Below are 27,731 nucleotides of genomic sequence, written 5' to 3'. Positions count from 1 at the left end.
CTCTTTCAACAAGTAAGACATCAAGCCCAAGTAGATTTGATGTTTTAGTTTCCCCCATATTTTACTGAGAAAGAATATCAAATCTACTATATCCTCCAGAATGTGGAAATCTTCCAAGGCTTTTATCACTTTCCTTTTTTTAAAAAAAATTCTTCCTCCTTCCCCCACTTTTTCCTCCATCTTTTCTTCCTTCCTTCTTTCCCTACTTTCTTTACTACATAGTTTTCAAGATTTCCTAATTTGGTTGAAATACTTTAGTTTAAAGAAAATTGGAATAGTCTAATCATAAACTTTTGGTATGGAAGTCATTTATAATGATGTCACTAATATTTTCTTATTCAGGGCAGTATCCTATAGCTCAGCAATGATGTTTTAATAGTATTTTTTGTAGGCCATATTATATCATACAAAATAATATGATATATTTTTCTTTCCTTTTAAATCCATTCATTTATTCTTATATAATTTTGTTAGAATTTTCAGTAAATTTCCATTGCATATATAAAGATATAATACTGGAAATATTTAAAAATTAAAAGAAATTAAGGCCAAGGTACTGATGGGAGACCAATGTAAAATCTGACTTTTTCTTCAACTGTTTTAAGATTTAGGAAATATGCTATGAATGGTGAAATAAAGTAAGTCATAAATATTCATAAGGCTCTAAGTTGATCTTCTTTGTGATTTACTTTGACTTCCTTTCTAGTGGTTGATGTAAAATTTGCCAGGGAGTGTGGGTTAGAAGCGAGAATAATGAAGCACAATTATAGCCAAAATCAACAGTAAGTTAACCCTCATTTAGATACTACTCATGTTTAGTTACATTTATGGATAATTATATTGAATAAATTATTTAGTGTTACTTTTAATAAACTATTTTTATAATGGATCTCTTGATTAAATTTAATGACTGGAGGTAATTAGCTACAATACAGATTTCACAGTTAATTAAAATATTTGGCTACATGCATGGATGAGTGTATCTTTATGACCCAGAAAGATCTTAATTGTTGTCTAAGTACTTAATTTAAATATTGAGTTTAAGTGATTGAACTATACATTTGGCTAATATCATGAGAAATTATTCATGAAAAAAGTTAAATGGAGCACAGATGTCAAAATTTTATAAATCAAAAATATATTACTAAATTGAATATGACAGGTTAACTTCTAATATTTTGCTTATCCTTCGAGCTATACCTCTGGCAGCAGAAGAGAAGAAAGATCTCAAAATTTCTAAAAAGTCTTATATCTATAAATTTGGTAGCAATATAAAAATAGTTAATTCTTTCTATTTACCAGCATGTGAAAACGAACTGGCAGAATTAATTCTGTTTTTGTTTTTTCAAAAGAAAGGTTTAACTCCCATAGAAAATTAGCATTTTTGTTTCCCCAAGAGTTATTATGCTTTATTTTTGAATAATAATGGTGATTTTTATATATGTGGATATTAGAAAAAATTTTGTAAAATTCATAATACCCAATTTTGCGAGTCAAGCAAGAACTCATAATATAAATCAGCACTAATTGAAAAACATTGTAAGGTTGAACAGGAGATTTATTTTTTAGATTCAACAAAAATGTTTTAAGCACTTACTATATACAGGGTCTGTTCTGAATATGGGAGATATATCATTTAACTAAGCATTCATGTAATTTATATTCTAGCTTGTGGAAATAGCCAACAAACAAACAAAAATGGAAATATATAGTATGATAGAAAGTAACGTGTGAGTTGGAGAAAAATAAAATATAGAAGGCATAGATAGAGAATAGAGAGAAGTTGTAAGTTTCAAAGGATGGGTTAGGGAAGGTGTGAAAATGACATTTAAGGAAAGATCTGAAGGATGTCAGGGAGTGAGACTTGAGGTCTTCAGAGGAGAGAACGATACAGAGGGAACAGCAAGTGCATGTGCCTTCAAGGGGAGGGGCTGTTTTCTGATGACACACCAGGAAGAGCAATATGGTGAAGGGAGTACGGAAGGGGATGTTATTAGGAGAAAAATACTGGGAGTGGGATGATAGGCTCTTTGGCTTTTCATCTGAGTAATATGGGAAGCCACTGAAGGTTTTTAGAAAAATAAATAAGTACATTTGACAGGATGTGGTTGTGTTGAATACAGACTAAAAGAGGGCACAGATAGGGACAGGAATCAAATTATTCAGCTAAGAGAAGATGGTGTCTTGACATAAGATGTATCGTTTAGATCATTAACAGTGCATGGACACTGGATATACCCTGAGGATTATCTGATTGAGAAAGTAAGCTTTGAGAAAAACAATGTCAAGAATGATTCTAAATTTGCCCTGAGGAACTGAAATGCCAATACATGAGATAGAGAGACAGCACAATTAGGCTTCCAAAGCAAGGTCAGGATTTAAGCTTGTAACATGCAAATATGTGCTGCCTATTAAACATCCAGGTACAGAGATCAAGTAGACAGTTGCCTATATGAATTAGTAAAGTAGGGGAAAGGTTTAGGGTATAGATACAAATTTGGGAGTTGCAGGCATATATATGGCATAAAACACGAGACTGAATAAAAATCACCAAAGGAGTGAATGAAGATAGGGAAGAAAAAAAGTCAGAGTCCTCGAGCTCAACTTTAAGTTGTTGGAGACTGAGAAGCAGTAGCCAAAAAAATGGAGGAAAACAAAGAGTGAAGACTTTCTGAAGCCAGGCGAAGAAAATGATTCAAGAAGTAGTGACCCTACCAATAGAACTTTCTGTGATGATGGAAATGTTCTATCTCTCTGCTGTCCAATATACAGTAGCCATTAGCAACGTGTGGCTATTGAGTACTTGGAATGTGGCTAGTGTGACTGAGGAACTGAATTTTTCATTTCATTTAATTTTGATTAATTAAAATTTAAATCTAAATAACCACATGTGGCTAGTGCCTGCTGTATTGGACAGTGTGGTTTTATAATGAGTACATATTACTTTGTTGCTTTATTTCCAAGGTTTATTTTTCCACTTTTAAAAATTGAGGTATAACATATAATAAAGTGTACAGATTTTCAGTTTGTAGCTTGATGAATTTTGGAAAAAAAAAAAAAAAAGTAGTGACCATCTTTAACCAATACCTCTGTTGGGTCAATTAAGATACATACTGAGAAATGACGATTGGCTTTTCAGCGTGGAGGCCATTGGTAGACTTGACAAAAGAAAATTTGATGGGCTTGATTTCAAGTGGGAGTGGGAGGAAACATATAGAGACAAGTATAACCAATGCCTTTGAGGAGTGTGCTGAATGGAGATGAGAATGGTACAAAAAGATATTGGATACTGGTTGGGAAGAAGGAACATTTTTCTTTTTTAGTTGAGGAAAATAAGAGAAAGAATTGCCAATTTGAAATATCTGGGAGAGAGTGAAAAAGGTCATGATAAAGAAGGAAAGTTGCATTTCATTTAACGTGATGTAGATGTAGAGAATAAGGAACTGGAATGGGACGTTTTTAATTATCTTTTTGTGAATAATGTAGTGAGTGTAACAGAATAAACCTATAGGGTTGTTAGACATCTTCTTCTCACTTCCTTACTCCCTGGATATTTAAGATGATTTGGTGCACATGTCGTGAATTGATATACTTCAGATCTATTCATGTCTCTTTCTCTCTCTCTCTTTTTTTTTTTCCAGTATTTTTGTTGATACGGTTAGCAAAAACCAGTTAAACACGTATTAGTGGTTAATGGAAAAGAAAAAAATGAGAAATTAATAAAGGCAAAGAAGGCAACAATTAACCCTAGTTACTCTATAAAAAGATTAGCAAGAAATTCCCTTGATATCAAGGCATTTAGCAGTCATTTTGTAGTAAAAAATATAGTTGGTATCAGCTGTCTTTTTGTCATGATGCCTCTCTCTCCACCTTCTCCACTCTGTTTGCTGTAGTTTCTCATGCATGTAGCTTTCAGTTGGCTTAGGTCAATGGGCTGCCCCAGAGAGACTAAGAGGGAAAAGTGTGGTCAGCGTATTTATCCCCATCCCCTCTCAGCAGCCTGGTGCTGTGCTGTCCATGGCGATGGTTACTACTCCTCCTGGGAGGCAAACTATATGGCATTGCTGCTCAAATTGTGCTTTGCTGACCAGTATGGCCCTGTCAGTTATTGTTACAAGCCTGCAATGAACTATGCACAAAAATGGTGAGCATTTTTGAAACATAGAAAATGTTATAGCAATTTCACAGGGTAAATTTATATCTGTCAAATCTAATAATACCAAAACTAGACTTGTATTTAAAGTATCTTTTTGCTTCATTTTTCCTAGCGATTTTCATTTTCCAAATTTTAATTTCACAAATTTCTAGTAATTTATTTTCTTTTTAATTGACCTTAATTTTCAAGTATTGATCTTCAACAGACTGGAAATGTGGAAAACAAACAAGCAAAGGATTAAACCTGATTCTTTAGCACGGTTTGAGAAGCCTGGCTTTATGGGACTTTCTCCATGAAAGTCCCATCCTATCTATCCTTCAGGTTTATGAGCATTAACCACTCGTTGCTTCTAAGCTAGAAGTTAGACACCATCTCTGGTGTTCCCACACACTCATCTTTGTCAATGGTGTCTTTCAAAAAGAGAATCCAATGGGTCACCAATTTCCAGCTGGAACCTAATAATAAAATTTTCATTTTAATATGAAACTTGCTTTTAGCTGAAAGAAGACTCAATTCTTGGTAGAAGTAGAGAGAATCTCACATGGATTTCATTTTCAAGTGAAATAAGTCAATATCTGTCCTGGCTCACAATGCTTGTTAGATAAGAGGAAGCTTTTCATGTGTAAGAAATTGAACACTGAAGCAAAACGTTTATTGTTTTCACTGAAACCCAAAGTGCGTCTAGGGGCAGATCAATATTTCTCATCTGGACTCCACAACCAGCCTTTACCTCACAGAATTCTTCCTCTTCTCACAGTCAATTTCTGAGGCTGAACATAAGTTCCCCTGAACAGGTCTGTCATCTGGTCCCGCACTTGTGTTGAAAGGGAGGGAAACTCTTTCAATTTTGGTTCTGCAGTTCATCCAGGTGGTTTTCAATAAGACTCGAGATTTTCTGATAGCTTTCTCGCTCTGAATCTCCTGTGAGAATGGAAACATTTCAGAATTTCCTTTTGCGACGCAGTCTTTCCAGAGATCTGTTTCCTTCTCAATCACTTGAAGACAAAACATGTGCCCTATGGTCATGTAGATTCTTGTCCGTCTGGTTCATGTGGTGAGGCTCTTCTTCTTAGTAGGCTATGCTCGTCAGCTGTCCTTCCTCTCCACAGCAGACAGAATATATGGCCTCCTATTTTCTTAGGAGTGTTCCTAAAATTCACCTTTCACTTCAAATATCCTGGTGAGAAGTCTTCCTCTGCTAAGCCACTAGATTACTCACTGTCGCAGAAGAATTAGGCATCTGTTATTCTGGTTTCCATATACTTTTGAACATCCTCAGTTGAACTAGCCTTACAGCACCAGCCATTATGTAACATCTTCCAGAACTATTTTTCATTTCCTATCCAAGTGTTTTTACCAAAAATTTCTCTCTGTGAAGAAGGCAGTGTGTAATGAAACATCAGTATTTTAGTTGTTTGTTTGCAATGAGAGGAGTGAAACATCTAAAAACCAAACATTGATTAATGGGCATCATCAGTACAGACACCAACAAAGTACCTCCGAGATAAGCTTTTTGTTTCCAGATGAAGACAAAACACTAAATATCTTTAAGCTTCTGCTAGTTTGGGGCAGCTTACCGCAAGAAAAATATAATGTTACAGTGGAATCTCACCATTACTTGCAAATCTTATGTTGAGGAGGAGAATGATTGCCCACTTAGCCCACTTGGTTCTTTTGGCTGGTCTAATAATTAAATTGACACAACAGATTAATAGAAGAAAAAAAGAAAAAGCAAATTTACATGTACTGAGGGCTCATAGAAGTAAGACCTAAGAAGTGGCCAAAGCAGGCAGGTTTTACACCTTTTTACAGTTTTTTTTTAGACAAAGAAATTTAAAATTTGTGAGGAATTGGCAGGACAAAGAAACTTGGGCTTGGGTGCTTAATTATTGAAGAATCTAAACAGAATTTGGGCTTGGGGTACTAAATTAGTAAAGAAGTATAGTTGGCCCTCGGTATCACAAGGAATTGGTTCCAGGACCTGCCGTGGATACCAAACTTTGCAGATGCTCAAATCGCATAGCCCACCCTCCATATCCCTGGATTCAACCAGCCACAGATCATGTAGTATTTATTGAAAAAAAAACCTGCATATAATTGGACCCACACAATTCAAACCCACGTTGTTGAAGGGTCAATCATATCAAGGTCTGTCTGCACAGCTTTCTCAGCCCTGGATTCCCTATCTCTGATGATAAGGATGTCTCTCTACCTCCTGATATAAGGAGGGTGCCTTTCACATGGGAGATTTATTTCCTGTTTTCAGGGAGATGGAGGAAATGGAGATGGTCAGACAGAGGGTCGATATCAGCTGTTTCTCAGTTAACTTTAATCCAAAATAATCAGTATTTCACTTTGACATATTTTGGAATGGCCTGTCTTGAGCCCCAACACTTACAATGCTACACATCGCATATCTTGATACAATCAATCTGGAGAGAAAAAAGTTGTTTTCCAGCTTCTCACAGTCAGCTTCCTTGGCATCACGTATGTGTCTTCAGCACTTACACTTGTGGTCCTGTTGGAGAAAGGGATCTTTTCAAGTTCTCATTCTTCATTGTGTCCTTGCATGTTACTTCACTCTAAATTTACAGGCAAATGCTATTAGGTCTTTACCAGTTGTGGACCTTTTCTTCTTCTGGGCAAAAAGTTCTGCTAATAAAGATCTTGTTCCCTGAGACTTTTTAAAGAATGTGACTTTTTTGTTTAACAAAGTCTTAACTGTGTTTGAGATTCCCAATAGCCATTTAAAATAATCAGCACCTTTACTCCTTCAAAAACTCTGATTTGTAGTTAAGTCCTTCTTGGATTTGCAGAAGCCATTGTTGTCTTTGTACGCTGTTTTTCACAGATATTTCATAACGGAAAAGGGCAACATGGGTCACTAGCCCCCGTAAACCCCATTGGTAAGTAGCTCTTTTTGTGCATCTGGCCTTCTTGTGTGTCTTCTGTCACACTCATGAGCTCAAGTGCCTCAGATTATCATAACTCTGCATCAGTAACCTCATTTGAACTGTCCATTGGCCAACAACTGTAACCATCCTTTTACATGTCACATCTTGTCTCAAAAATCACCTAGATGGGTGGGATGGTGGGGGGAGTGGGAGGGAGGTCCAAGAGGAAGAGGATATATGTATACGTGTGGCTGATTCACTTCGCTGTACAGTAGAAACTAACACAACATTGTAAAGCAGCTATACCTCAATTAAAACAAAATCACCACATCAGGAATTCACACGTCTGCAAAACACAACTCTTAAGAAAATACAAACAGAAGGAAATAATAAATAAATGAGGAAGCTCCAAAAAAATTTAAAAGTTAAACATTTTACAGTACAGTTCGCCTTTGACCCATACCATCTGTGTTTCTAAGTCCTACAATACCAACAAAATTCCAAAGCGGAAGCAGCTGAGTGGCAGCATATAAAAATGCCGCTTTTCAAGACGAAAAGACAACCCTCAGCATGGGAGAAAATACTTGCCAACGAGGCAGCTGTCAAAGGATTAATTTCCAAAATTTACAAGCAGCTCATGCAGCTCAATAACAAAAAAACAAACAACCCAATCCAAAAATGGGCAGAAGACCTGAATAGACATTTCTCCAAAGAAGACATACAGATTGCCAACAAACACATGAAAGGATGCTCAACATCACTAATCATTAGAGAAATGCAAATCGAAACTACAATGAGGTATCATCTCACACTGGTCAGAATGGCCATCATCAAAAAATCTACCAACAATAAATGCTGGAGAGGGTGTGGAGAAAAGGGAACCTCTTGCACTGTTGATGGGAATGTAAATTGGTACAACCACTATGGAGAACAGTATGGAGGTTCCTTAAAAAACTAAAAATAGAATTACCATACGACCCAGCAGTCCCACTACTGGGCATATACCCTGAGACAACCATAATTCAAAAAGAGTCATGTACCAAAATGTTCATTGCAGGTCTATTTACGATAGCCAGGACATGGAAGCAACCTAAGTGTCCATCGACAGATGAATGGATAAAGAAGATGTGGCACATATATACAATGGAATATTACTCGCCATAAAAAGAAACGAAATTGAGTTATTTGTACTGATGTGGTTGGACCTAGAATCTGTCATACAGAGTGAAGTAAGTCAGGAAGAGAGAAACAAATACCGTATGCTAACACATATATATGGAATCTAAGAAAAAAAAATAATGGTCATGAAGAACCTAAGGGTAAGACGGGAATAAAGACACAGACCTATTAGAGAATGGACTTGAGGTTATGGGGAGGGGTATGCTGGGACAAAGTGAGAGAGTGGCATGGACATATATACACTACCAAACGTAAAATAGATAGCTAGTGGGAAGCAGCCGCATAGCACAGGGAGATCAGCTCGGTGGTTTGTGACCACCTAGAGGAGTGGGATAGGGAGGGTGGGAGGGAGGGAGATGCAAGAAGGAAGAGATATGGGAACATATGTATATGTATAACTGATTCACTTTGTTATAAAGCAGAAACAAACACACCATTGTAAAGCAATTATACTCCAATAAAGATGTTTTTTAAAAATGCTGTTTTTAGTTTGTAAATCCCCCTCTATTATTTTCCATTTAAAGACCTTATTTGTCTCATAAAAATTAGTCAGAGGTGTGTAAGAAGAGTTTGGAAGAGTTAATGCAGGAAGAGACCAACGTTGCCAGGCTACGAACATCTCTGTACAGTGCAGTACTCACCATCTGTCAACGGGCAGCTCTGTTTCTCTCCAAAAAGTGAGATTGGATTTAGGCAAGCAACACAGTCCTTCTGTGCCTTGTTATGTGGTGCTGAGAGACCTCTAACAAAACAGTGAATGCTCTATCACCCCATGGGCATGTGGCATGCAAAGTAAAAAAGAAAAAGAGCTTTTTTTTAATCATAATTTCTTGCAGAACCCCTTAGAGAAAGTACATGGAATCTTAAGTTTCTACAGAATCTCCACTGACACACTGTAGTCTAGAGGACAAAACAGAACTCACTGTACTTACTTTTATGGCTAACGTGTGTATGTGAGTTTGGCAAGGGTTCCGGTTGGGGTGTGAATATAACACTTAGATGAATTATTCAGGAGTTAGAAAGGGAGGGTGCACCCAAAAAATATGAGATATACATGACACATTTCTTGATATTTTCAAATGTCTGTGAATTCGTGTTCTTTGAATTACTTCAAATGAAGTGTCTAAATAGATGTGATGAGATAATAGATCTCAACAAATATCACATCTTGTTGGGCAAAAATTCATCTAAACCCTCCTCACTATAGCACTTCATATTATTCGTTGAAAACAAAATGAAACTCATTAGAACTGCTGGGTGGGTATATGTGTGTAAATATGTATGTGTGTATGTGAACAGTAATTCGGACGATTCAGCCATGAGTTATAAATATGTGGAAAGCAAGTGCTTAAACTAAAAGGGATTTACAAGGATTTGCTAGTTTTTCTAATCGGAGAATATGCCGCAGTCTTTAGATTGTCCACCAGATGGCAAGCTTTCACTAGTAATCAGCCAACCATGCCCTGACGCTAACATTAACTCCGGATGAAAATCATCCCATCAATAGAATTCTTTGGAAGAAAATACTGTAACATCAATCATATATTGAAACAAGTAAAATTATTTCTAAATACTTTTGATTTTTTTACAAGCATGGTTTTCTTTCGAATTTGACTTTAAATTGACTTTAGCCAATATTAATTAATCATAATTGAAAAGAAAATATCTCCAAAACATTACCTTAATCTCACCATAATTCTCCATACTTCAGATCACCAATCTACATCATTTAATTTAAATAATTCTGGCCAATTGTTTCTATGCGTCCATGAATACTTTAGTTTTGAATAAGACTTTCAAAGTGTCAAAACACTTTCCTCCACATTTTCCCCTCATAAGACTCCTTAGAGGCAGATATTGTTGTATTAATAAGAAAAAGGAACCGCAGGGAGGTTGCATGCCTTGTTTAAGTAATATATTTACTTTCAGAATTATAATCTGCAGAATTCAATCCTAGAACAATGTGCCTTCTCAAAATATTTAAAAGTGCAGAAAATAAAATGTAGAAAATAAAGCAATAATGATTCGCACCTAGCTTTATCAAATCTTAACAACGGCCCTATTTGCTTCAGATTTTTTTTTTCTAAGTGAATATTATGGAAAGAAATGAAGCCCAATTAAACCTTCCCAAACTGGTTCCCTTTCCTCCCATTCTAGAGGTGATACTTTGAAAGTAATCAATATTCTATGTGGGGCATTTATTTCTTGTGCAGGTTTTATAATACAATTTCATATTCAGCATTAATCAATTGTATGGATTTTGTTATAGTATCATGCTACTGTGTCATGTATGGCTCTGCATCTTTCATTTATTTACATAACATAGTTGGTGAATTTTATTCAAGTCGATAGGTGTAACTCTATTTTCCTATTTTAGGAAGTTATAAAATTTTCTTTTACAACTATAAAACAATTATAGATGTTCTTGTAAATGATTATTTGACCTAATTTCCATTTTACAGAAATGATAAAACATATTGCTGTGCTTATTTACTTGTGAACATATGTAAGAGTTTGGTGGGGTGTTTTTTTTGTTTGTTTTGGGGGTTTTTTTGAGTAAATACTTAGAAATGGAATTTTTGGTTCAAAGCTTAAGTATATGATATACATTACAATATTTTTTCTTCTAAAACAAATATTCTTGTATTAAACTTGCTATCACTTGGTATTAAATTTTAAGACAAAATTTTAAAATGTTGTCAATGAAATTGTTATATTTTAAGCATGGATTCTTTGCTTCAAACCAAATGCAGTCAGAAGGCCAACACACAAACTAGATGGTGTGGGGTAAAGTGTGTCCACCCAAAAAACATATGCTGAAGTCCTATCTCCTAGTAACTCAGAATATGGCCTCATTTGGAAAGAGGGTCTTTACAAAAGTAATTGATTTAAAATAAGGTCCTTAGTGTGGGTCTTAATCAAATATGACTGGTACCATTATAAGAAGGGGAAATTTGGACATGGAGGCAGACACCCCTAGAGGAAAAAAGATAGAAAGAGACATAGAGAGAAAGCCACGTGTAGATGGACAATTGGAGTGATACTTCTATAAACCAATGAGTGCCGAAGATTGCTGGCCAGCCACCAAAAACCTGAAAGAGGCAAGGAAGGATTCCCCTACAGGTTTCAGAGGGAGCACGGCCCTACCAAAACCTTGATTTTGGAGTTCTAGGCTCCAGAACTGTGAGACAATAAATCTCTGGTGTTCTAGGCCAGTAAGTCTGTGGTACTTTTTTACTTCAGCCCTAGGAAGCTAATAGAGTTCCCAAAGTTTCCAGCTTCTCGTATACACCTACCTTCTCCCAATTATGATGTTAAAGAACTAATCTAGGTGCTGCTGTGAAGGGGTTTGGCAGATGTAGTTAATGTCCTAAATCAATTGAGCTTAAAATAAGGAGATTTTTTAGCTTATCACATGAACCCATCCTGTGGAGTAGAGGATGGGAGTGATGCATCTTCAAGCCATGGAGTGGCAAAGATTGCAGACAAAGCACCAGAAGCTGGGACACAGGAGGGAACAGCTTCTCCCTAGTAGCCCTGCAAAAGAGTCATCCCTGCCCACATCTTGATTTCGGACTTACAGCCTCCAGAATGACGAGAGAATAAATTTGTGTTCTCCTAAAGCACCAAGTTTGTGCTACTTTGTCACAGCATCCTTAGGAAACCAATCTGCCACATACAAGTGAATCTGTTTTGCCAAAGCCAGTCCGGGCTCAGCAGCCTGGTCACTCTTTCTCTGGCCTCACTTCTGACCTCTGTGTTCCCTGAGCTTTTCAGAAGATACATTGGAGAAAGATAGTACTAAATTATGTATCCTGAGAGACTTGGAAAAAAATTCAAATTACCTTTGATGAAATATCTTTAAAGAGATTCTTTGTAAAGTTTAACTCTTAATAACAACATGAAAGTGTAGCACAGAAGTAGTCTATAAATCTATGGGACAGCTTTGTGGTCTTATTTAAACTAGACTAGACAAAATACTATGCAAGAGATGTATGTATATTTACAGAAAATACGTCTACATTTGCAAATGGTACTATGGTCTCTAATGGTGAGAAAGGGTAAAAATCAGATTATTCTTTCTCAATCATTTTAAACCTATCTATCCCTGGCAAATTACTTTCCTGGAATCATTAGTCACAGCCTCCTACAGTTCCCTACCCCAAAATGAACCAGTTGTTTGTTTCCAGATTGTCTTCTGTCCTGTTCTCAATAGTATTCATCATTAAAATTGGTATATAGGCAATAGATTTCAGTATGAAGTGTGTGGACTCAGGAATCATATTCTGTGTGATCTTGGACAAATTACAACTATATTTATATACTATATATATAGTACTACATAATTTTCCCCATCTGAAAATTGAAGATGATATGTTTACCTCTTAAACTAAATAGCTTCACATATGTTTACACCCAAAGAAAATACATGACACATATTGTTTGGTGAATATTAGCTATTTTTATGCTGTGCCATGTAATTGTTAAATTTATATGTTCAGTACTTTTAAATGTATATATAGGTAATAGTATATATATTTAATGATAGTATTAATAATATATGTATATGTTACTTTATACATCACTGTAAGGAACTAAAATATAGCATGACTCACTCATTCTATAAAATTCATTTAATATTTTTAAATCCTGTAAAATCTTTTCTTACTGTCAGTTTATTACTGAAATGAAAATTGGATGACACATACCATTAGGTATTAAAGATTATATCACGATCCTTTTAGAAAACATACATTGGCAAATTGGTAAGAAGCTTAGGAAGATAAGACTTATAAACTACACCAAGTATATATTTCCAAATGAGACAAACAGTTCTTGAAAAAGAAAACAGAACTGAGATGGGAAATCACCTAAAAGCTCAGTGTTTGAATTTTCTTATCCATAAAAAATGTAGAGCAAGAGATTTTTATGCTCCTTTCCAGTTCTGAAACACTATTTCTTTATTTCAGTGCCTAACTGAAGTTAAAATAATTATATTCACAACATTTCCAAGTCTTTTTCATAGCAGAAGTATGTTTTACTTAAAATATATGCACTTTTTAATATTTGCCCTGTCTTACCTAGGCAAAAATATACGACTATTTGAGCATTTGTGCTAGATTGTTGTATAATAAACATGAAAAGAAAAAACCTTATATAAGAGTACATATTTTAGCCCTGAATCTAAATTTTAACATTTTTCATATGTATAGGAACAATAATTTTAACCAAGCTTCTTACAGGAAGATGATATTTGCTCAGTTCCTAATATCTTTATCTGTCAAGAATTAAATAAGTCTCTTGAACCAGGAAGTGGAGAGTCCACGTCAGAATACAGCTTGTGAGAAATTTCAGTGACAGCAAGAGGAAAGGACTTTTTGGGGCAGAGAGAGATCTTCAGAGGATACAAATGGGTCTGTGTCCTTCTCAGGGAACCCACTGCCAAGCCCACCTGCCCCACAGCCTCAGGGTTGGTAAGGGACAGTGCAGCGGGATAGGGCAGGGAAGCTCTGTGGAAACGAAGGGTAACTTGAGAAAGAAACCGAGAACACCTGTCAGGCTTCTGCCTCCCTGCCATCTTCAGTCCCAGGCAAGCGCAGCTTAAATGGAGGAGGATTTCTAGGTGGGTGCTGGATCACGAAATAGCATGAAAAAGTATTTTCTACGTGCCTACATGCCCCTCCTAGAGGGAGAGGGTGGGGAAGATTTTCGCTTGTTGAGAGGACTGTAGATTGGGAGAGCCCAGTGTCTGGAGGAAGCAGCAGAGTATGGGAAACTAGAGATATAATAAGGTTTAATGTCTCCATAGGAAAGTATGGTAGCACACCCTACCCCAAAAAGCAGACACCCGGGAACCAGATTGTATCAGCCTCACTTCCAGAGAATTCAGAGAGGACCAAAGGATTTGTTATGTATTTAGTCTACATACTAAATACTGTACTGTAGCTAATGTCATAATATAACTGGGGAAAATAAAATTGTGTAAGTCTAAGATGTGGCTAAATTACTGTAGAGTTGTTAGAACAGAATTAGTTTTTGCTTCTGGATAAGATAGAGTCATTTCTTTCAGCTCGTTGCTCCCAGAGAGAACAAATAGAATAGGTGAATAAAGTACAAACATCGTATTTTTTCCATATATCAAATTGCTGAGGGAGTACAGGACTAAGGAGATGAAGATTTCTATGGATGGGACAATGTATGAGCTGGGAATGTGCAGATCCCTTTTTCCCTCCAAGAGCAACGTATCAATTCTTGGCATGGCCTGTAGGCTGGGAATCTAGGCTTGGACCAGAAAAGGGTCGCTGCTGGGGGACAAACTACCCAGCAATCCTTCAGGGAGCTTTATGGGACTGCAGCGAAATATTAGAAACTTCAGTTGTCACAAACACATGTTCAGTTTCTACCAAAATCCCTTGGTGAAACCTGCATTTGGAGGAGGTCAGAGACTAAAGAGTTAGGCTGAAAAACTCTGAAAATCATAGTAGATTTTCCCTCATTCCCATTTAATGCTGTACACACAAATATCTGCCCGAGAGAAACACCAGAGGAGAGTTGAGGACCCTAGTAGGAAACGTGAACCTAGAAGAATCTCCGTAGCCATTGTTCCCTGGACGTGCACCGAGAGCAATGGTACTTCAGAGGCCAGGTCCCGTCCCTGGATGAGTTTGGCATCAGCAGCGCTGTTGCTTGTTGTAGAGCTGGAAGGTCCTTCAACAAGCTAGGCAGAACAAAGAGCATGAGAATTTGAGGAATGAACCTCTGAAAATCAGAGTGGAATTTCCTCCAACCTATCAGTGTGGAGGTCTGAATAATTCGTCAGATTCTGAATTAAAAGCTCTGGAGAGCCAGAAGTGCGTCAGGAATAGGGACAGACTAGAAGTATGCTGGGGAAGCAGCACGGACCCTGCCGCTCACTGCCCCCGGGCTGTGACGGAAGGTTATCACCGTCTGGACCACTGCGGTGTAAACAGTCTACGGAGCATGTGATAAAAATGCACTATGAATGCTGACAGGTAGCATCGTACGGACAAAAATCAAAAGAAAACTCTAGAATAGGAGCGAAACAAGAAGTGGTGTTCATGGTGATGCTGGTAGATGAGGATGTTAATGAGTTAAAATAAATGAGTAATATATTCCAGAAAAGAGAAAATGCAAACTAGATAAAAGGATGGGAGAAATGTAGCCAGATAATTGAAATTTTAAGAAATATAAAGTTATTATAAACAAATTTGGAAATTGCAAAACACAGTATCTGAAATTGAGAAATCAATGGATGGGCTTAACCACTGATTGGGTACTATAGAATTCAGGATTAATAAAATGGAAAAGTTGTCCACAGAAAATATCCAAATTGAATACAGATAGAAAAAATATAGGGGCTTCCCTGGTGGCACAGTGGTTGAGAGTCCGCCTGCCGATGCAGGGGACACGGGTTCATGCCCCGGTCCGGGAAGATCCCACGTGCCACAGAGCGGCTGGGCCCGTGAGCCACGGCCGCTGAGCCTGCGCGTCCGGAGCCTGTGCTCCGCAACGGGAGCGGCCACAACAGTGAGAGGCCCGCGTACCACAAAAATATATATATATATATAGAGAGAGAGAGAGAGAGAGAGAGAGAGAGGGAGAGAGAGAGAGAGAGAGATCGTATATAATACAGATAGAAAATATGCATACACAGTAGACAAAAATCATGAGACATGTGAGTCACTCTCAAAAGTTATACATTTGAAATCTCAGAAAATTAGTTGAAAAATGAATTGGTAAGAATTATTTGTAACAAATTAATGACATCAACTCACAGAGTCAAAACAAGCAAACAAGAAAACCTATGAGAATTCCATGCAGAAATATTCTAACAGCACTTATTTAAACATAGGAACAAAGAAAAAGGGTGGGGGGGAGAAAGGGAGGAAGGAAGGGATAAAATCTTAAAGGTAAATAGATGTTTTAATAAATAGAACTACTATGTGATCCAGCAACCCCACTTCTGGGTATATACCCAAAGCAATTGAAATCAGAATGTGCAAGATATATCTGCACATCAATGTTTATTGCAACATTATCACAATATTTTAGGAAACAATCTAAATATCCATTGATGGATGAATGGATATAGAAAATGTGGTAGATACACACAATGGAATATTTTCCAGCCTTAAAAAAGAAATTCTGTCATTTATGACAACATGGATGGACCTGGAGAACATTATGCTAAGAGAAGTGAGCAGACACAGAAAGACAACTACTGTATTATCTTACTTATATATAGAATCTAAAATAGTCAAGCTCCTTGAAATGGAAACTAGAATGATGGTTGCCAGGGCCTGGGGTGAGGAGAAATGGGAATGTGATAGTCAAAATGTACAGTTTCAGATATATGACATAAGTTCTGGTGATCTACTATACAGCACAGTGCCTATAGCTAACAGTACCACATTGTACACTTAAAATTTGTTAAGATGGTAGACCTTAGGTTAAGTGTTCTTAGTACTACTACTACTAAAAATAATGATAATAATAATAAAAGGGGCTGAAGGAAGCTTTGGGTGGTGATGGATATGTATATGGCTTTGATGTTGGTCTTGGTGTCATGGGTGTATACTTATACCCAAATCATCAAGTTGCATGTATTAAGTATAAACACCTTTTTATATGACAATCATACCTCAATAAAGTGGTTTACAAATAACTAATACCTGTACATTCTATGATTCAACAATATCAGACTGCTTACATCACAAAAGAAATGATAGAAACCAGAACGCAATAATATGGTAACTGTATGGTGCTGAAAGGAAACTTCCCACGTAGAATTCTATATATAATGGCTTCTTTAAAAATTAGGAAAAATACGGATATATTCTAACAGACAAAACTGAGACAATTCATCTTCAACAGTATAAGTTAAGAAATGTACAAATGGGAATCCTGAAGGCAAATAAAAAGAACCCCAATGGAAGCAGAAAAATCAGGGAGGAGTAAATAGTACTATAAAGGTAACGATGTGGTAAAATTAAAAAAAAAAAAATATATATATATATATATTCACATACACACACATATATCGTTTATTAATTGTGAAGTTTAAAATATGTTATAATGCAATACAAAATTTAAATGTATATTTAAATTTATAAATACAAAAATTATATTTAAAGTTAAATGCATAAAATAGGAATAAGGTAAAACAAGTTAAATAGGAATAAGGTAAAACAAGTTACCATGCCTAGGGTTTCTGTCATTATCAGGATAATGGTAAAGTAAGAAGTCAAGCATAGGTGCTGTAATTTCTAGTGTGATCACAAAATAATAGAGAATGTATGTATATAGAACAAGTAAATAGAAGGCATTAGAATAATTTTTAAACATTTGATTAATCAAAATTAAGCAAGAAAGAAGCAATAAAGCAATATAAAAGAATCATGGAGTAAAAAATAAACAGTAAAATAGCTAATACAAATTCAAATAAATCAGTAATCACATTAGATTTAAATGGACTAAATGAAGGGAATAAGATTTTGAGAGTAGATAAAAATATACCCTACTAAATTCTACTGAAAAGAGATGCTTTTTAAATATAAGCACAAAAAGTGGTTGAAAGTAACAGAATGAAATAACATACATCATGCAACATTAACCAAAAACAAGCTGATGTAGCTATATTAACAGCAGAAAATGCAGACTTTACAGCAAGAAATGTAATTTGAGATTAAGAATGTGTATGTCATAGTGATTAAGGAATAATTTACTAGAAAGTTTTCAGAAGACTAAAATTATACCTTCAAAGTATATAAAGAAAAAAATTTAAAAAGACAAAAGGAGAAAAAATACATCTTAATATCTATTGGAAAAAGAAAACAGAAAAAGATCATTGACCTAAAAACTCATTTCAAAAATTTGACCTGATATTAATAATTGCGAAGTACATAATCTTTAAAAGATATATGGAATATATACCCTTACCTAATATATTGATATGTTGATGCATATAAGAAGCATCAGTATACTTGGAATTACTGATTCCAAGGGCTGGACTTACTCAGAATATATATCTAACCACTGAGTAATTAAGCTGGATATCATAATAAAAATATAAATAGAAAATACCCAGCTGTCTGAACATTCAGCAATATAGTTTTAAATAATTGATTAATCAAAGAAAAAATAAGAAATTATAAAATATTTTCAACTGAATGAAAATTAAGATATAGTATATCAAAACTGATGAAATGAAGATAAAAGTGTTTAAAAGCTACTTTACAGTGTCCAATGCATACGTGAAAAGAGTTCTTAATTGTCATGAAGAATAGACTCTAATTTTTGTGTTTTTCATTAGAAGATGCTCTCCTCATTTAGTAAGCACAATGTTTTTCTATGGAAATAAAGCACATATTCAAAGATTTCACCACTTCCTGCAACTGGGTCCTTTGCCATGTGACCTTAAATTTCCTCCCATTAGAGGCAGAGGATCCCCACCCCTTGAGTATAAGCTGGCTCATGTGACTTGCTTTAACCAGTGGGATTTTAACTGTTGTGATAAGAGCAGAAACCCAAAGTGTGCCTGTATGATTGAGCTTGCTGTCATGAGCCTTAGCCATTGCCAGGAGAAGAACTTTCCCCCGATGACCACTGCTTCTTCACTCTGAGCTCCTACTAAGCAGACACCAGCAGACCTGAGCCCAAACTACAGCAAGAACCAAGCTCTGGACGAGCAGCTTGAAGCAGAGGAGCTGACTTGAGCCCCAGCTGACCTATGACTTGTTCAGACACATGAACAAGAAAAAATAAATGTTCCTGTTCCTTTCAGCCTTAGATTTTTGGGATAATTTGTTATAAAGGAAATTTGACAGGTACACTCTCTAAAAAATATCTTGGAACAATAAACAACTGTGAATAATATTAGTTGATTACAAATACATGGAAGGATCACCAGGCAATGACCTATTTTTTGGTTCATCAACGTATATACCAATTTAAATTTCTCTCAATTCTAGAGCAAGTATGAATATTTAGATTGCTATTACATGAATAATGTATGTGTATGCATTTATTCAATCTTATTTTAAAATATTAAATATCTAAATTCATCTGTTTCTTTTCAGAACTAAGCGGTTCTTTTAGTGAGAGGTTAATAAAACATTGAACTCCCACATTTAAAATAATCTTAAAAAATAAAATTCATGTGCTAAAATTTTCCACGTCAAAGAACTTACACTTAAATTGAAATAACTAGTGGAATGTTTATTAAGCTTCACAATCCATTTTAGTTCCAATGGTAGCAGTTTTATCATGGGAATGTGCGACCACTATTTTCCCTGTTACGGTCCTCAACTGAAAAGTAATTTATTTCTTTAGATTTCTTGTAGTAAATTCGGTCATTTGTACTGCAGTGTGACCTAAGCCAGCCTTTCAGTTTGTTTTACTAATAAGACATATTTCTGGCACATTCTCAGATTTTGTCTGACAAACAAGCTTAGTGAGAACAGGAGCAGAACAAAGAGTCAATACTATTTTTCTCGCTTATTGGCTTCCAAACCTCTCAGGATACAAACACGAAGTGAACTTAAACTGTTCAGCATATCTCTAATTGCTTTTGTGATGCTATTCAAGTGATGTCAGCAGGAGCTATACCAACTGGCTTTCTTTGGCCACTCAGATTGCAATTGTCTAAGGCTGGAAACCAAAGAATCAATAACTGTGAGAATTTTTTTTTTTTTTTAAGTGGAGCACAAGAGGGAGATAGAGTACCTCCCTTCAAAACGTTCCTCCCCACCCACCCATTGTTACTATTTTCCATTAGAAATCAGCCTCTTGGACCAGCAGAAGGTCAAGACCTGCCCAACATGATAAAAATTCTGAGCTTTTCATTCAGCCTTCTAAAGTAAAAGGAAAAGGGTTGCCTCATTTCTAGTTAAGACTTAAACATGAAAACTCAGAAGGGTGTACATAATCTATGAAATCATGTCCTTTACAGAGAACAGGTTGGAAATATGTGGTCTGAATAATTTTGATATTGATTCTTTAGAATTATCTGAATTAGCAGTTGAGTACAGGTATCCAAAGTGATTTTATATAAATTTAAAAAAATCAGTTTTAACAGTAAAAAAATCTAAATTTAGTCTAACACCATATTGTGAAAGATGTCTTTTAATTTCATTGAAAAGTAAATATTACTATTTAGAGCATTTAAAAAAATAGTTCCATTAAACTGTTGGTTGTGTTGCATGGAATGAAATATTTGAATCAGTTTCATATCTGAGGCATATTTGACCTTTAAACTATTTGCCTTTTTACTTGAAAGAAAATCATAAGACATATTAATCTAAAATTACTTTTATGTAATTAAAAGTCATCTTAAAACTAACAAATATATTTAATTAAAAGTGGCACTTAGAAGAAACCTAAATTACTCTGTATTAGTCTTATATGGCTTTCCACCAAAATGTTTATCTACATTAGCTTGAAATTTTATTTATTTAATACTCAAATTCTTTACCAATTCATCATATATATATATTTTGTTAAACTTTGACGGTACTGTTTTACATGGTTAAAATCATTAAGTAAAGAATCATTTTATTGTTTTAAAATAATATTCAGATTTAGAATGTCCTTAATTCTTTTAAATATATGAACCTACATTTTAAGGTATTATATTGTCTTGTCACATTACATGTTCTATACCTACAGATTCCTTTTTTTTTTTTTTTAACTCTTGACCATATTAGTATCACAGCCCATTATCTGAATACCATCTAAAGATGTTTAGGGGATGTTAACTATTTGTGCCTATATATCTTGAGAGCATAGGTAACAAGTGTGACTGCTGAGTCACAACTCTTTTCTTTCTTAAACAACCCTTGGCATCATGGATCATTTTGATTTGTTTTTAAAGCTTGTGTAAGTGTTTGTTTTAGGAATTTTATTGTTCTTACCAATGATTATGAACATTCACAGCATAGCTTCAGTACTCTATTTTAAGCACAAATTTGTTTATTTTTTTTTAAATATAGATAAAAATGTATCATTAAGAGTATCAAACAAACAATTTGCCATTCAAATTGCCTCTTTTTGTATACTTAACAAAGAATTTACTTCATCTAAATATTCAATTTGACTCATTTCCCTTGTTCAATCAAGAGGCCCAGTTTTCCAATATCACTTGCTTATACACAGTTAGGAAATAAGACTCCTATTTAAATAAAATTATGTATCTCAAAATCCAGGTAACCAATACAAATGATAAAATTAGTCATTTCAAATTATTATGAGTCTGTCCTATTTAACATACCCATTATGAGCTTTAAGAGCAGCTCAAGGGTGCTGAAATTTCTTTTATTTGTTTATGATCAGTTAGTGGTTGTCATTCTTTGGGGGTATGACCTTTTGCAAGTTCAAGATGGTTAGAATATGAAGGAGAGATATTTTTCCCTTCTTGCCACTGCTGGCCAAGGAGATGATACCTGCGTGCACAAGAGCTTCCTTTTCAAAGGAGACTTAAATCGGACTGGAGGTGCCTGCACAAGTGATGGCTTTCCAGCTGTTTTCCTTAATTTTTCCCTTTCTTTTTTTGTCTTCTCTTTTCTATTGAAAATGGAGATTGAATTGGAAAGTTCAACCTCACTTGAGCAAATATCTGGATCTGTGACCTAGAATAGCTTCCCCTACGCAGTCAGGCAATACCTCCCTTTTCTGTCTTGTTTCTGTCTTCTGATATTGGTGTGTCTGTGTGCCTCTTGTCCCTTTTTAGTTACAAAATTGAAAACACTGTTTTTGATATATCATTGAAGATAAAAATCATCACCTTTTGACTTGTCTTAATTTTATGCTCCTTGAACTTATATGACAGTAAAAAGAGCCCACTTTTTGGTATGGTACAGCCCATTCCACTGTAGTTCTGCACGTTAGAGTAGAAAGCCACTTACAGTTTTCCATTTGAACTCTAAACCAATTGCAAAAAATGGAAGAGTCATATAGAGTTTAAAATGCCATCTTGGTTGCTGTTAAAAATGGATCAGACAGCTGCACTTGTACCCAAGGTCAAAATAGACTTCTCACCCCCTGCAATCTGTGAAAGACCCACCTAGCATTAAAGTGTTTCTTAGCTTTTTCTTTTGTGTTTAAATTTTCTCTGGGGAGTTGATTGAGAAGAGTGTTTTGTCAAGGAGAGTTTTGATGTGTTAATGGGACAGTTACCTAAATATTATCTTTTATTACTGTTATCTCCATAATAGCACAAGTCATTAATAACCATTTTCTTTGCTTCTAAACAGTATTAGCACATAATTAGTACAAAAATAATTCATAATTATTTTTACAGAAATTATTATAGGTAATTGATTTCATGGAAATTACTGGGTCAGCCTATCTTATCCCCACATTTCCCTAGGCCCTTGGAACTATTCTAAATAACAAACAAGAATATGTACTAAATATAAAGACTTAGACACTGAATTAACATAGCATATAATGCATCATATATATCCAAAACTATGTGAGAGATTGTAAACAGGAACTAAAATTTCCCAGATAATCTAAGTTTTTAGGAAATGTTCATTTTACTATTGCATTTTACTGATATGTTTGAGTCTTAATGTAGAGTCGATGGTGACAGCGGTATTTTTTAATTGATGTATAAAGCAAAAACCTTTTCTAGACAAAATTACCCTAGGAAGTCTATTAAATCACCCAAAATGCATGTCATGAAATACATCATCTAGCAATAATTCCAAGTACTGTACAGCCAAATTTTTCTCCAAAACAGATTGTTATTTCTTTCATTATGCCCGGAGCGATATACTTGACCCGGGTTTGAAGGACACATTGTACACGTAGAGTTATATTTTGAGCAATATTTATAGACAGAGAGCAACATGTGCACTGTAAAAGACCAAAGGGAAATTAAATGCTCTGAGGTACAAAGTATTCAAATATCCATTTCTCTCTCACTTTGGATTATGGTGAATTTGGATAACCCAAAGTATTTAAATCTTCCTCTCACACACATACAGTGTTTTACTGGTAAGCAGAGGTGTGTGTGTGTGTGTGTTTGTGTATGTAATGTTCCTGCATTTTTGGTCCTCTCCAGAGTTTTGCTTTTGTACCTTCATCAAGTGTACAAACTGTCAAATTCCCAGAACTCAACTATATGTAGCTGCTTTCATCAGGTTTATGCTATAGATGGCAGGGAAGAGAAGGAGGTACCCCATTCTTATTGCTAGTTCAAAGTGCAGCTCACATAGAAATTTATAAATGTGTAAGAAATTTCTTTCAGATATGTTCTAACTAAACTGCTACCTTTCCTTTACCTTTTCTGAGGGCTGGAGAGAGAATTCTTTTATTACAAATATTTTGGGACCCACAGATTGTAGAAATCTTGTTATACTTATTATGTTCAGTTTTCTTTTGACTTGACATTCCCTTGTCACTGGAAGTTCTGGTATATTTCCAGTGGAGAAGATAACTTGATTTATGATGACAACCATCTCTTTTCTCTGTTCAAAAATCATTGTTGTGACATCTTTGATTTCCTTCCCAACTTCTCATATCATTCATCCAAGAAACTCTCATAAATAAATTCTTCTCTGATATTGCCTTTCTATATGGTGTGTTATTAAAGCACATTCTTGAAAACAGACATGTTTTATGAAGTGTCTTTAGTGAAAATCACTCATGGTGCATGGAAGTGTGTGTGTGCATATGTGCACCTTTTTGTGTTGAAGAGTTTAGTTTTTCGACTAACACGATTAAATGAGTAGAAAAAAATGACCTTTGAAATCGATGTGGCATAAGTGATTGACTTTATGTTCTTAGAAAAGAAGAGGACTAGATCCTTTGTCACAAAATAAAAGCTTTCTCATAATTTATCATTGATATTTTTGCATAGGATTTACATACAAGAAGCTTACTGCAAATACTTGCTTTTTACCTTTAATATAACTATTAATAGAATTCTAAATCCCTCCATTAATCTTTTTTCTTCCTAATTCAAGCAAATTGACACTGAAATGCAGATCTGTTCCACAAATTCCTCACCCTCCTGGGTCTCTGCAACTATATCCACTTCTATCATCAGACAATTTAAATGGCTATTAAATAGAAAAATAGCTGGGGCTTTCCATACACCAAGTAATTCATAGTAAAACTAGGTGTCATTTCTGTTTTACAAATTCATCTTTCAAATTTCGTAATACATTTTGGGTACAATCTTAACATAAAAGTATTGAAAGCTCAGCCCAGTGCATTAATTAAAATTAAATTATTATTTTGGAAGAGCAGTGCATAATGGAATGTTTACTTTTGATAATAAAGTAAATTATGTTCCCCCAATATTATGATTAACTTTAGAATGTCTACTATTCATTAAATCCTTGTGTCAAAAACTGTACAAATTACCTTAATTTTCTTGTTTTTATTAATTAATTAATTTTTTGGCTGCATTGGGTCTTTGTTGCTGTGCGCAGGCTTTCTCTAGTTGTCGTGAGCGGGGGCTACTCTTAGCTGTGGTGCGCGGACTTCTCATTGCGGTGGCTTCTCTTGTTGCGGAGCACGGGCTCTAGGCACCTGGGCTCAGTAGTTGTGGCACACGGGCTCTAGAGAGCAGGCTCAGTAGTTGTGGCGCACAGGTTTAGTTGCTCCATGGCATGTGGGATCTTCCCGGACCAGGGCTCAAACCCGTGTCCCCTGCATTGGCAGGCGGATTCTTAACCACTGCACCACCAGGGAAGTCCCCCTTAATTTTCTAATTTAACCTCTTAGCAGTGCTTTAAAAATGTATTAAAGATGCGGAAACCAGGGTTTAGAGGTCTTACTACTAGTCATACCTATTACACGATTTAATCATGCAACATCTGCATGTATATTATCTCAATATATGACAAATATATATATGTGGCCTTGAGATGCTACAGATTAAACTCCATTTAAATGATCACATTAATGTAACTACTATTACTAATAATAATACCACTAACATAAATTTGTTGACAGTCCTGAGTCTGATTCCTCACTATACTCCCCAAAACATGTATTACCTTGAAAGGATTTGGTATTTAGCAATAACAGTCACTGAATGATTTGTGGGACAGCTAGTCTGTAAATTGCAAGTTCCGCCATTACTAGCCTGGAGGGTCTCAAGAAGCAGTCACTCAGCAACACATCTGTGGATTCTACTTGACAATGGATTGTATGTTATTGTTAGCAGATAATTGTTCTTATATTTAAGAGGGGGAAGTCACAACCTATTGATGCTCCAATGCAGGCTCAACTTTCTTTCCAGAAAAATGTACAGAAAAAAGTCTTTATGTATTGTTTACAGGGATCCATTAACCCCTAAAATACTCTCAATGAGCATCAAAAGATCTATGAATGCCAAGTTAAGAACTCCTTTATCAGATTGTGCATCAGAAATTTTGAAAGCTTTGTACAGTAATTATAAGCTGAGTCTCAAAAGGTGAGAAGGCTTTGGCATATGGAACTGGACTCATCTACATATATATCTTGTCAGCCACCTTCTAATTCTCAGGAATCTCAAGTAGGATATCTATATTCAGAACATGGGTAGGCAAAGAAATCTCTCCTTACTGGTTGCCTCTTTGGCCCTAAGATCCAATACAAAACTTGATTTCTTATGAACAGACCTAGACTACCTGGAGAAACGAGAACCTATTTGGTCTTCTTAGATTAGTTGGCTGAACCTTTGTTCCAGCCTCAATTCATGGATTTATAATAAATTGGCAATATGCTCCACTTAGTAAGCAAGCAAATCTCCCAGACACCACCCTACACCACATACATGAAAGAGAAAATGAGAAGATTTTCTAAATATATGCTAATCTATACAAATTGTGCGAAGGTTCCATTCCCATTATAGGTGACCTCATTAATGTCTTAACTATAACCGATCTATACAAAAAATTCCCCCTCCTTGAGAGTGAGCACGGAAGGCATAAAAAGAGAGTAATTTAATAATTGACAACAGTTCACCACTTTCTGTTTTTATTTTCTTGTTTTCTTTTAATTCAGTGAGTGTAACAGCCAAACATTGAGACTACAGGGATATTGATGTTTCCGAGGAGAAATGTAAGAGATGCTTTGTTACCTTAATGGAATCATGTATATAATTATCCTTATGGCTCTCATGTGTTTTTCTATGAATAATAAAAACAGGAATCCTAGCCCTTTAATATATTTATAAATGTCATATTGATCCTGGCTGAAGAAAGTCTGATTTCCATTTGGACCAAACTTAAATTTATTTAAAATTATACTTCATATAATACAACAGAAAAAGGAGTAATTCCATTCTTTCTGTTCTTCTCTAATTAAGTGAAGCAATTACTTTAACAACTTTATTGGATTATACAATGTGCAATTCAAGATAGCATAGCTTAAGTGATATGGTTCCTGTTAAATGTCCATAACCTGCTACTCCACTATATCCCTGAGCAAATAAACATCCATGCATCTTTATGTAAACCCTTGAACTAGAGAGAAATTAAAGTTCACCAAGTTATCTGTCCTCTCCCCTTTCATATTGGGAAATTAAAGGCCCAGGAAATATTCTTCTCTAAAGAATATTCTTGCCATATGAAGATTTACTCCCCAGCCCTAAAGTAGTCTACATAAAAGGTTGGTAGAACTGCATAGGGATGGTCAAGCTTAAGCTGCAGTGACCTGAAATTTAGACACAAAACAGGGAATTAACTCCTTGAATTCTTTCTCTAGAAGTTCACTACAAATTCCAGACTTTACCACTTACAGGGAACATAATAGGTTAAAGGTGGAAGTTCATGATAAGAAAAGAGAATAATTTCCACCACAGGTTTGTTTGATAGCTCTCATTAAGCCTTTACAACTAGAAAATTATGCTTCCTATTTAGCCATGCATTTTCTTTTTGAAGGTTGAGTAAGCTGAAAAGGAACTGTGATCTTCTGTTCCACGGAAATTTGATGTACAAAAACGAACCTACTACTGCAGTAAATCTTTATATGTACACACAACTATATCTATACAACAGGAAGGAGGGATAAAGGATAAAGAGAGTGGTAGAAACTGCACTGCACTGAGTCAGTCAGCAGATCTCTTGCCAAACAGATGCAGGTATCTGATTATTTGCAAGTCACCATTTCTCAATTGTTTAATCATTTGTATGATAAACAGATTGGTAGGACTCTCAAGTATTATGAACTCTCCTTGCAGGTTTAATGAGCAAGAAATGATACTCTTCAGTTATAATAATGTCAGCAAGACATCAAAACTAAAATTAGATTCAAATAAGATATCTTGCTATATCTATAAGCTAAAATAAATCATTTATAATAAAGGGCATTTGCCTCTTTCAAAGAAAAAAATCTCAAATCTTGTCTTCAAGTAAAACTCTTGAAGTTTCTAAAATAAATTTGAGAAGATTAAAACTCACAAATTCATTGTGCAATCCCAATGTCACAACACACTATGATTCACCCCAGCAGCAAGGATTATTACTTGTATCATCCATTTCACA

This window comes from Orcinus orca, chromosome 15 (genome assembly GCF_937001465.1).
Source record: "Orcinus orca chromosome 15, mOrcOrc1.1, whole genome shotgun sequence".
NCBI classification, from domain to species: Eukaryota; Metazoa; Chordata; class Mammalia; order Artiodactyla; family Delphinidae; genus Orcinus; species Orcinus orca.
This window is presented reverse-complemented; position numbering follows the sequence as displayed.